We start from the raw sequence: 13,430 nt of genomic DNA on the forward strand, positions 1-13,430 counted from the left end.
TTAATGCAGTCATAATTAACTTCTGGCTCCAACAGACACTCAGATAACTTTATTTTGTTTTTTTATATTCCACATTACCATCAGACAGTTCAACAATAAACCTACCAACTCCCTTCACTTGCAAGGGATTGGGAAATTGGGACATGCATTTTCTCACAAAATGTCCCAACTTAACTCTAACCCAACCTCTTTCCTGCAAATCATGTTCAACAATCATTCTACTTCTTTCATCCACACTTTCCAGGTTCTTCCATGACTTAAACTTCAGCATCCATACTGGCCTTAAATTCAAAGATAAAGGTCTTCCCCTCATCCCATTATATGGGGTTTCACCTGCAGCACCGAGGGGTATAGTTCTGTAGGCCCACACCAGTCTCCTCACAGCAATCTGCCAATCACCACCTTTACTCAGTGTCAACCACAAACATTCTTTTAACACCTTGTGTGCTCATGATGAGCTCAGCTTGTCATGAGGCACGGTGGCACTGTGCTCATGACCGCCGTGGCCCTCCCACGCGGGGATAATTCCCCATCTGTGCTGAGCGTTCTACACAGCGCCATCGTGCTGCATGACAAGCCGAGCTCATCATGAGCACCGCAGCACCTCGCGCAACCTCCTCCCTCCCGCACCGCGGGGGAATTACCCCCACGGCGAAGGGGTTAAAACGATTTAATCTCTACAACGGCATTACCCTGGGGATAACAGACAAATGTTCTAGTATGACGAAGACCTAATCCATTCAAAGATGATCTCATCTCACTTTATACCAACTGAACTCCATTATCCATTGAAATTTCTGTAGGAACTCCTTCTCTGACAAAAAAGTCTTTCAAGAACTCAATCACATTCTTTATTTCAACATGTCTTCCACAAACTACCTCTGCCCACCGGGAGAATAGAATAGTGTTAGAAATCGGGTCTCGAGTTGGCAGAGGTACCCTGTCCACGTAGGGCCCGCAATCCTAGTCAGGTTAAGACACACCATGCTCACCCTCTGGTAGCTTGGCAATGTGTAAAGCTGTTGTGCATGCGTGGATATAGTAACATAGTGAAAAAACTACAAAAAGTTATGAAAATAGTATCTCTTTTACTCTTCAAATCAAGATAAAAACAATAAGCATCCAATAAAAGCATCTCAAGTTTAAATACTTCAAGAATGTACAATGCTGAAAGAGTGCTTGCGCTTTCAGTAGGTTCTTTACGGTTACACTGGGAAAATGACAAGATCAACACTGTGGACCAGGAACAGACTTTCTCCCTTGGTCAGCACGAAGCAAAGCTTCCAATGGTATTACAGTTAAAATGCAATGTCAGGTTTATGGGAGGCTGCTCTACTCACTCCGCTCGGGCCGCCCGTGAGCGTGCTGGTGAGCGGCAGGGCCCTCCTAAGTCCTGGAGTGCACAACTGGTCACACTGCCCAGGAAGACAAATTAGTATGCAGATGCAGTGCCCTGTACTTGTGGCTGTCTGAAGGGAATGCACGAAGTATAGCTGTCACCGTACCCCAGAAGTGTATTGAAGACAGTCTGTAAGGCACACCAGAGAGCTAAGAGCAGAGAAATGTCCACTTTCTAAAAGTGGCAATTCTAGATTAGTAATACCAGATCCAACTTTAGTACTAAAGAGGATTTGTCATTACCGAGACCATATGTGCGACTGTTTTAACCTAGTTCTCTTTCTGGTCTTGGAGATTACTTGTAGGATCTGTGGCTTTCAGCTGCTGGGCCTTTCCAGCCTTCCTAAGTTCATAGGCCCCAGCCCAAAAACACCTATAAAAGATGACTCTATTGATTTTATTTACACGTTAATGAATGCCTGCTCTCTAGTGAAACATGCTTTCGAAGTAGCAGAACTTATTGACTCTTACAAATCTGATGTCATGTTTATCATGGAAACCTGGGCTACCGACTCCTCTATGCCTGAACTGCTTATGGCCACGCCCACAGGTTACCGTTTACATAGGCAGGACAATCGATTAAGAAGTGGAGGGGGACTGGCTGTCATCTACTGTGAGAATATTAGGGCTAATTTTACTACTATACAGTCAGAGGACTGTGAAGCCCTATCATTCAATTTAGAGCTCACAAAAAAACATACCTTCAATGGCTCTCTCATCAACCGCCCTCGAGGTCAGAAAGCTGGCTTTCTAAGTTCTATCAGCTCATTTCTTGAGGCTGATATTTGTACATGCTAACTTTACCATCTTAGGAGATTTTAACTTTCATTTAGAGGGGGAAAACAAAGACACTTCATCCTTATTAGAAATTATGGATGCAGTTGATCTTAAGCTTCTTAGCACGATCCCCACACATAAAGCTAGGCACACGCTAGATGCACTTTTTTCTACCTACTAAGACATTACTAGTCTCAAAGTGTTTCCCTTAGCATGGTCTGATCATACAGTCATCTTTTTTATGATTAATTGCCCTGCAGTTAACACTCCCCAGAGCAAGGGGCACTGCTCAGCTCAACTTATCGCTTGGGCTAACATTGACCCAAACCATCTAAAACAGCTGTTAATATCACCCCCTACCCCCCGGCTGTCAACAATCCTGAGCTTGCAGGAGAGGCATATACTAACTGGCTCAACTCCACCTTTGCCCAAATAGTCCCTATAAAGAAAAAGGACCAATGCCCCCTGTTTCTCGGAGGCCCTCAGGTGTGAAAAATAAGGCTGCAGATGCTAAGAGAGCCCTATATAATTCCCAAGAGAGAGAAATTTATAAACTCTCACTAACCAAATACAAATCCCTTCTGATGACATAAAAATCACTGTACTTCTCATCACAAATTGAATCTGCTAATAACTCAGCCAAATAACTTTACCAAGTCATTAATAAACTCACAGGACAACCAGAGTACAAAGGGGATTGGGTTAGCCAGTCTTTTTGTGATAAGATTGCCTTGCATTTTAAAGACAAAGTAGATTCAATCTTTAACACATTTGACCATACTGACAACAATCTCCAGAATCCCATTCCCTGCTAAAATAGTTGAAAAAGTGATGAACAACAAACTTAATAAATTTATCAAGGATTTCAATCTCCTTGACCCCACCCAATTTGGGTTTAGATCAGAGCATAGTACAGAGACTGCCCTGATCAAGGCCACGGATGAACTAAAGTTCATACTCGTTGGGGGGGAGTGGGTTTCAGCTGCTCTAATTTTGCTGGACCTGTCTGCAGCATTCTATATGGTAGATCACTCCATCTTGATTGACTGTTTGGAAGCAAAAGGCATTAAAAACCATGCTCTGAAACTAGTCTCCTCCTTCCAGTCAGACAGGGAAAATGTGATCAACATTGACGCCTTTTCTTCGCAGTCTTTCTGTCTGCCCTGTGGGGTTCCACAGGGCTCTTCACTTAGTCCCGCACTTTGTAATGTTTATGTTGCAGATTTAGCTCCTATGGAGCAATCCTTCGGGTTCACTCTCACATCATATGCGGACGACACACAAATTGTACTATCAGCCACTAAAAATACATATGACACCAGCCTCCACATTCATAACTGCATGAAATACATCTCTGATTGGATGAACATGCACTGCCTTAAATTCAATGCCGAGAAGACCGAGGTGATCATACTCAGCAATAACCCTAAATTCTGGTCTGCCCTGTGCTGGCCTGCAGACATGGGACCCCTTCCTGTTCCCACCTAGAAAGCCAAAGGTCTGGGGGTCATCATAGATGATCACCTACTTTTAGGCAATCAAGTAAATACAGTGGTCTCTTCCTCCTATAACATCCTGAGAATGCAAAAACAATTATCATTTTCTGCCTATCTCAGCTAGGAAGTCAGTGGTATCCACCTTAGTATTATCAAAAATAGACTACTGTAACGGTCTCTACATGGGGCTGCATGCCCAATACTTAAACAAATTGCAGGCCCTCCAGAACTCTGCAGCCAGACTTCTACTGGAGATACCCAGGCATCATTCAGCTTCTGCCGGCTGAAGGTCAAAAACAGAATTAAGTTTAAGGCCCTCTGTTTGATCTATAAAGGGCTACATGATTCTGGGTCCACCTTACTGAGGGAAACCTTTAGTTGATACACTCCAATCAGAAACTTAAAATCAGCCGGCATTTGGAGGTCAAACCCCATTAGATTAAAAAAATCAAAATGGGGTGGCAGCAGCTTTGCGGTCAGGGCGGGTACATCCTGGAACCTCCTACCATTCACCTTAAGATCTGCCCCTTCCTTGCTTCAGTTTAGAAAACTTCTAAAAACCTGGCTTTCCAATCAGTGCGTTCAATAACTCTGCTCACTGTCTCTCACAGAATTAGCGCCAGGACACCTTAGGGTATACGTTGCGCTTTATAAATTGGGTAACATAACATAACATTACCAATCCAATGATATAAAACAGCTAATCATTTGCAATCAGTAATTACACTTAAAAAGGGTATTTAAGGAATTCCCAGTGTTAACCTATGAAAGGAGCAGGCCCCACAGCACAAAGTATGGAGGTTGTCACTACCTGGACATGTAAAACAAAAAGGTACACGTCCTATCGTTTACTTACACAGCACCCTGCCGTTAGGGCTATCTAGAGCTTTCCTTAGGGCCGATATGTAATAAAAGGGGCGTGTTGTTAGAAATGCCAAGTGTAGGTGGCAGTAAACTGTGCCCCCTGCAGTGGAAGGCCCGAGTCAGGATTGAAAAGCTACTTCTGTGAGTGGCACAATCTGTGCTGCAGGCCCACTAGCAGCATTTGGTTTACAGGCCCAGGTTATATGGTATACCACTTTACTAGGGACTTATAAAGAAACCAAATATACCTATCCAGGCTAAACTAACTTTCAGCACATTTTAGACAAGAGCACAAGCCCTTTAGCGCTGGTAAGCAGTGGTAAAGTGCTCAGGGCCCCAAAGTCAGCAACACCAGATCAGAAAGCAAAAAGTCAGGGGAAACCACGCTAAAAGATGACAAGTGTAGCACAGGATTAGCACAGTGCCATCCACGCCAAGATGTAAAATAGCGAAAGGCTTTTACCTCTCCAAGCACAGTATTACAGCTTTGGATTGGTAAAATACCACTAAAGCCAACTTAGAATAAACAAAAGCAGCCCCCGACATGTCAGGGGTTGCTTTTGCTGTAGAAATGTAGAAAGGGACTTGCTAGAAATTGCAAAAGACTTTGGGGGCATATTCTCAAGGACTTATCACCGAGTTATCGGCACTTTAGGGCAGCAAAAGTGGCGAAAGAATTATCGGGCCATTCTCAAGCTGGTGCAAACTGCTGATATCGCCAGTTTTCCAGCAATAGCTTCCGCAAAAAACATCGCCATGGATGAGAGCGACAACTAACGCTAATGATATGTAAAGTAGGCGTTCCGGTGGAAAAACACACGAAAACACCACTTCGTGATATACTCAACGACCATCCAGATCTGCGATCCAAAAACAGGCGATAAGGCACGTTAGCAGCATGAATTTAACACCTGCCTTTTACTGGTGTAAAGCAGGAGCATGAAAGGGAGCCCAGCCTACAGCCACATCTAAACACCAACACATGTCATGGAGACACTGATCATGCCGTTCAGAGACCCACGAGGTCCACAACACCCACCGCCACCACCCACATGCCCCCCCCCCCCCGGACTACCACTGAGGCAGCGCAGAACAGGACAGCGGACCTTCCGAAAATGGCATGGCCCCTCAGCCACACAATAGCAGAATGTGGGGAGAGGTGGGAACCAAGTATGTGTGAAGGAGGAAAGTCACCCATGAATAAGAATGAACACAATGCCAAGTGTGGCATTGATGTGCTGGACAGACCTCAGTATGCAGAGCACAGACCTGTCCATGTGGACATATATTGCTGGTGATTGTAGTATTGTGGACAGTGGATGCAACCATGTCACCTCAGGCAGTGGGGAGTGTGAATGAATAGGCCGGGGCTCTGGGCGTGGTTCACTTCCGGGATGGCCAACGCATCTGCCAGAGCGGCTCCCCTCACCCTGCCACAAGGCTGCCGCCGTGACCGCCGGCCTCCTCGACACAGGCCACCAGCGGCACAGCACCGCAGAGTTATATCTGTGCTGAGTACTGCCTTCGACCTACACTGCGGTCAGCAGGGCTCACAATTCAGATCGAGTCGCGATTGCAGATGACGCAGTCCAGTAGGCAACAGACATTGCTACCAGTGCGGCCCGCCCAGACAACGCATCATTGCGGGCTGCGCACACGCTGAGCGCCACAGATGCTACTAACTCTGTGCACCACAAGTCAACGCCACGTGGCCTAATTGAGGCAGAATTCAGTAGGCAAAAGACATTGCTCCCAGTGCAGCCATTCCGGATGACGCATCATCGCTGGCTGTGCACCCCCTGAGTGCTTCAGGTGCCACTAACTCTGTACAGCACAAGTCAACGCCACGTGGCTGTGGGCCCATGCGGACCTCTGCCTCCGGCCTACACTGCAGTCAGCAGGGCTCACACACATCAAATCCATTCCTGACCTTGACGGACGACGCATTATCGCAGGCTGCGCACCCGCTGACCGCCACAGATACCACTAACTCTGTGTACCACAACCCATGGACCCTTTATGATTGAGTTACGTACTGCGGACGCAACAATGTCACCTCAGGCAGTGTGGAAGACTGGGGACGATGATGATGAAGATGAGGCAGGTGTAACACACCCCACTGCAGCTGCAGCAGGAATACCGCAAAAGGACACAATCATTGGCAATTTCTACACATGAGCACGCTCAGCTCTGGTGCCCCCACCTCAGTGCACCACAAGTAATGGACCCTTCTGATTGAATATTGCGTGACCTCTGTACTTGCTCCGGCTACCTCCATGATGCTTCGCAGTTGTTTGTGTTATGTTGGTGTTTTCTGTTTCCGCGTTAATAGTGATCACTGTTCAAGTTGTTGCCAGCACCAACCACTCCCTGAGGGCTGGCTCACACATACCCCACACCCATCCAGCACAGGCGTCACTGGATATGTGATCCTGGTAATAAAAAGGGTCCGGGCACCCGTGCCTGTAGCCAGTTCTACTACCTATCCAAGTGCGTCCGTGTGATCATTATGTATGAATGATGGCCCCGGGCCCTACCACATTACATTGTGCTGTGGACAATGGACCCAACCATGTCACCTCAGGCAGTGGGTAAGAGCTTGGACATGTAGCTAAGTCGTTCCCCCTATAAGCAACAATGTGGCAAAGTAGCATGCACCCGGAGGGCGGGCTCGCACAAACGGAGTAATGAAGGAGCGCAAGACTGCTCGGGGTCCAGGATCATACATGACAAGTGTGTGTATCTGTATTGCCGCATCATGAGCCAAATGCCTAGCCACATTAGCAGCGCCAGTTCAGCCAGGCATGTACTCTACATCTGTGTCCACCCTATCCTTACCATAGGCCTACACTCACATGGTCCACCACCTTTAACGGCCAACATCACAGTGTCGTTGTCAGGCTTGTGGACATGCGCAGACAGGCATGACAAAACTGTGCCATAGGAGTGCAAGTGATGCAATCGTGCAGCGCACATAAGTAAATGGGTTCTGGGGAGGGAGGAGCAGTCGTGAGGCAACGTAACACACAGTGATGCCGCTCATATGCCAAAAAAAGGGTGGTGATGGACAGAGTATCTGAGTTAATCAGAACACTCCTACCCAGTCAACAGATCAGGGCTTGATCCATCACCGTTTTTTAGCTCACTGCACCATCCCAGTTCAGAACCTGGCTATATGCAAATTAGTCTGTCCCTGGCCCAGTGCATCATGGGAACAGGGCAGACCAAACTACCAAGCCAATTCTTCACTGGAAAGGAAACAAACTTCCGGGGACCGGTTTCTGGCATTACAGCCGTCTTCGGCCCGGCTTGCTTGAATCCTGATGGTGCAGTGAGCAAGGGACTCATGTCTGAGCATACCCTTCCACACTTGTGGTGGCCAAACTATTTCAAAAAAGGGGGTGGTGATGGACAGAGTATCTGAGTTAATCAGAACATTCCTACCCAGTCAACAGATCAGGGCTTGATCCATCACCGTTTTTTAGCTCACTGCACCATCCCAGTTCAGAACCTGGCTATATGCAAATTAGTCTGTCCCTGGCCCAGTGCATCATGGGAACAGGGCAGACCAAACTACCAAGCCAATTCTTCACTGGAAAGGAAACAAGCTTCCGGGGACCGGTTTCTGGCATTACAGCCGTCTTCGGCCCGGCTTGCTTGAATCCTGATGGTGCAGTGAGCAAGGGACTCATGTCTGAGCATACCCTTCCACACTTGTGGTGGCCAAAATATTTAAAAAAAGGGGTGGTGATGGACAGAGTATCTGAGTTAATCAGAACACTCCTACCCAGTCAACAGATCAGGGCTTGATCCATCACCGTTTTTTAGCTCACTGCACCATCCCAGTTCAGAACCTGGCTATATGCAAATTAGTCTGTCCCTGGCCCAGTGCATCATGGGAACAGGGCAGACCAAACTACCAAGCCAATTCTTCACTGGAAAGGAAACAAGCTTCCGGGGACCGGTTTCTGGCATTACAGCCGTCTTCGGCCCGGCTTGCTTGAATCCTGATGGTGCAGTGAGCAAGGGACTCATGTCTGAGCATACCCTTCCACACTTGTGGTGGCCAAAATATTTAAAAAAAGGGGTGGTGATGGACAGAGTATCTGAGTTAATCAGAACACTCCTACCCAGTCAACAGATCAGGGCTTGATCCATCACCGTTTTTTAGCTCACTGCACCATCCTAGTTCAGAACCTGGCTATATGCAAATTAGTCTGTCCCTGGCCCAGTGCATCATGGGAACAGGGCAGACCAAACTACCAAGCCAATTCTTCACTGGCAAGGAAACAAGCTTCCGGGGACCGGTTTCTGGCATTACAGCCGTCTTCGGCCCGGCTTGCTTGAATCCTGATGGTGCAGTGAGCAAGGGACTCATGTCTGAGCATACCCTTCCACACTTGTGGTGGCCAAAATATTTTAAAAAAGGGGTGGTGATGGACAGAGTATCTGAGTTAATCAGAACACTCCTACTCAGTCAACAGATCAGGGCTTGATCCATCACCGTTTTTTAGCTCACTGCACCATCCCAGTTCAGAACCTGGCTATATGCAAATTAGTCTGTCCCTGGCCCAGTGCATCATGGGAACAGGGCAGACCAAACTACCAAGCCAATTCTTCACTGGAAAGGAAACAAGCTTCCGGGGACCGGTTTCTGGCATTACAGCCGTCTTCGGCCCGGCTTGCTTGAATCCTGATGGTGCAGTGAGCCTTTTTGAGCTCATATGCCACATGCAAGACATGTCAAAGATGATTCCCACCCCACCCTCAACAAGCCACTTCACATTTCATGAATGCAGATTACAAACGTACACTAGGGATGAAAGCTCCTTTGTCTGAACTATCAGGTGGGCAGGTGGGAGCACATCTGCACCTCCGACCTCGGAATTGCATGTGCCCGGCAACCCCTGACAGATACAATAGCAGCTAATGCCGACTCCCACACTACGCACAGCCAAACGAGAGACCAACGTATACACACCCCACACACAGGAGTCCTTGCTCAAAGTTATGTTGCATGGAATGTCCTTCACACCTACTCCCACAACATCCCAGGCGTACAACCGGTACACACTAAAACAACTCATTGATCCGAGATGTGGCATTTCATCCACAGAACTGGCGCAGGTCAGAACAGTGCCACCTCAACCAGAGCCACTAACGCAATGGCCGAACATCCCGGATACATGCACAGCCCCTATCTCGTGGAAATGTACCATGCACAAATGCTGCATTTACTGGCAGTGCTGCGGATCAGTCACTGGCTAAGCTTCCACCTTGCCAACGTCACCTGTGTTCAGCCTGTGTTGCATTGTCGATCGTGCATATTCTAGTGGTCCATGGATGTCTGCCTATCCAACAGGACGGTAGCTGAACTGGATTTTGACAAGTGTGTGCGCCCCCTGTTGGTCCAAGACCAGGAGTGTCACCGTGCTACCCGTTTATGGGATGCCTTGATTCTTGTAATGTTAATCAAAAGGAGACTAGCTCAAGATAAAAAGGGTTTTTAATAAAAAAGACTCAAGTATGTTTCGTCACAGGATGGGAACACCTGGTGTGTTCAGAAAGCCCTCACCCACCAACCTAGTTGGTGGCATGCTTCATCATCGGGCCCACCCAGTGACACCTAGCGTGTCCCGGGTGTGCTTCGACGCCTGATTACAGCGGAGCAGGTATGTTGCTGAGTGTGCAGTGAAGGGTGTTATGGTAGTGAAATTTAAAACGGCTAGGCGGGGGTCCCAGTACCCGAGGGTAAATTAGACTTTAATACCTGGGCCACCGTCAGCGGTTAAAAATAAGGCTGTTGGATGTTAGAGGCGAGTTACGACCTCCATCATCCGGTGGGTCAACATGTTTCAGCCAGTGCCTTATGTATATGCTGGCTTTCTTCAGGACCTAAGTAAAAAGGTGAGTGCAGTTAAACTAGTGGAGTGTAGTTCAGACTATGTGTCTACACGCCCTAAGGTGTTTATCTATGTGTGAGAGGGGGATTCCCATCTCAAGAACACACTAGTTTTAGCTAATTTGGACCTCAAGGTTGAGAGGTGGCTGGGGCTTTGCCAGTACTGCTGGGCAGAGCCTGCTCTGGACCTGTAGTGCCTCCTTCGCATAGCTAGTCTCCTTTTTATTAACATTACATATAACCCAGGGGATAAGGACTAGCTTTCTGGTCCTCTCTCTCTCTCTTGATTACACATGCCTTGATTCTTGGCATACATGCTGGCAGCTGGAGCTGGGAGAATGCACAAATCCTTGTGTGCAGTGACCACTTTGAACAGCACCCCTATTGGGCTGTAGTGCAAATTGGTGTAAGGGGGTGGACACCGCACATCTGTCCACACCTGCTAATGGATCGCCTCGCCGTCCTGTTTGATGAAGTCGACAATGACCTCATGTTGGAAATGTTAGACTACGAAGCTGCAATCGCTTTCATGGAAGAGTAACTACGTATCTGCAGCCACAACAGATTGGAACACATTGCACATGTCCAGACACCTTGTTGCATTTTGGAGATCTGATCACATATCCCACGACAACAGTGGACATGGCGGCATTCGCCTGGACTCCGACTACAAGAGTAGACAACAACGTGGCTTAACACACACCTGTAAAAGGTGAGGCACTGCCCCGGAATGGAGAGCATCGCTTGGCAACATTCCTCATTCTGACATGCTGCTGCATTGGTCTGCATGTTGTGGCACTTATCTTGCCCGTACTGACACGCATGTGCTAATAAAGTCTACTCACCTTCTGTTATATTCAACTGTGATGAGTGTTGATTTGAATGATAATGTGTGTCTCAGTGCCTATCTGGGTCACGGCCATACCTGCGCATTGACCTCATTTTGGAAATGTAAGCCTACAAAGCTGCAATTGCTTTCATGGATGAGTAACTACGTACCTGCAGCCACAACAGATTGGAACACATTGCACATGTCCCAACACCTTGTTGCATCTTGGAGATCTGGTCACATATCCCATGACAACAATGGACATGGCCGCATTCACCTGGACTCCTTCTAAATGAGCGGACAACAACGTGGCTTAACACACACCTGTGAAAGGTGAGGCACTCCCCCGGAGTGCACAGCGGTGCTTGGCAATGTGCCTCATTATGACATGCAGATGCATTGGTCTGCATGTTGTGGCACTTTTCTTGCCCGTACTGACACACATGTGCTAATAAAGTCTACGCACCTTCACTTGTATTCAGCTGTGATGAGTGTTGATTTGAATGACAATGTGTGTCTCATTCCCTATCTGGGTCACCGCCATACATGCGCATTGATAGCATTACCCAGGGAGTACCTTATTGTGGAATCACTGTCCCTACATTCATTCATACTTTCATTCTTGATTGGCCACGGCCATAACACATCTGTGTGAATTGGAATGTTTTATTCACATTCGTGGAGTGTTGAAACTGGACCAGTACAGGGCCATGCAAACCCCACTGTACATTGTTTGCCGGTAGAGGGCCAGCCAGAGTGCTTTCGAGATTGACAAGTTCATAGGGAGTGGAAGACTACAGCCCGCAGTATGAATGCTGTGTCATTGGTAACCAAACCAAATATGGCAGTCCATGTCGAGGTCCAAGGTGAGTGTCGCTCAGTGTATAGGGGGACAGTGGGAGGTGTTATTCCAGGGCATGATGCAGAGGGCAGAACGATGCTGAACCCTGCCATATGGTGGAGATGAATGCCACCACTTCATTTTAGCCCCAAAGCCTGATTCATCATCATCTTCGTCCTCTGAAGTGTCAGGTGCCTCACATGCGGGTGGTGGTGTTTTGTCTGCATCACGGTGTGGCAGTGACACATCAGGGGACGGAGGTGGGAAATCTGCTGCACTGTGTGGCACTGACACTTCAGGGGGTAGAGATGTGGATGTAGTAGTAGCAACAGCAACCACCCACGCCAGGCCTTGTGGTGGCGATGCCATGACGAGGATCTGCAGGCTATGGAAGATCACAGCTACATCTCGCTAGTGTGCTGCCGTGGCAGCCATTTGTGAGGCTTGCATCGGCTCCATGTTCTCCATGATCATTTGCATGTGACGCAACTCCTTGCTGACATCACTGGGGCCAATCTGACTAGACAGTTGCTCTTGGCTCAGAGTCATGACTCCAGCGGTCAGCCATGGCTTGTTGTAGAGCAAGGAGCAGACAGTGGGTGTCCGTTAGGGACTGTGAGTGGTCCCTGATGGGACTTAGACACCCACGTATGGCATCTAGTTTTGCTGCCATAAGATGGAACCCCACCCGCAGCTGGTCAGACATCTCCTCCTGGCACCCTAACACACGACGTTGGAAGGCCATATGTTGGTCATGGGGGTCCTGGGAGACAACCGTGGTGGTGGGTGCTTCCTGCTGTGTGGTCTGTGCAGGGGGCGGGGTCTCATGGATGCAGCTGGGCTGCCCTGCTCCTGGAGGTGGAGTGCTGGAGCTGTCCCTGAGCTATTGGAGTGTGTTGGTGCGTTGGGGAGGTCCTCTTCATCATCAGTGCAGAGTTGTTGGGTCTGCTCTGCAGGAGGTGTTGATTCTCCCTCTGCAATGTGAAGAGGAAATGCAGATTGACATTGTGTTCACATGTATGTCCACGCAGTGTACAAGTTTACTGTCAGACTGCATGGCAATGTGCATTATGACTGTTTATGAGGAGACGCCTATTTGAAGCGGGACAGTTGGCATTTCTAAACCATCATGTGAGGTTGTACTTGTACATTGTCATCTCACAGTTTCCTGCTATGCCAAATGCAAATGGCCATTTTCTACACACAAGCGGCAGCAGTTGTGTCCTCTGTTCTGTTGTGAAAGTGTTGCAGTTTGTAACAAATTGTTGTCAATGTTGGTGTGCACTGCATCGTGGGTGTGTTGCATTGTGAGTGAGTTGCCAC

This window comes from Lissotriton helveticus, chromosome 6 (genome assembly GCF_964261635.1).
Source record: "Lissotriton helveticus chromosome 6, aLisHel1.1, whole genome shotgun sequence".
NCBI lineage: Eukaryota > Metazoa > Chordata > Amphibia > Caudata > Salamandridae > Lissotriton > Lissotriton helveticus.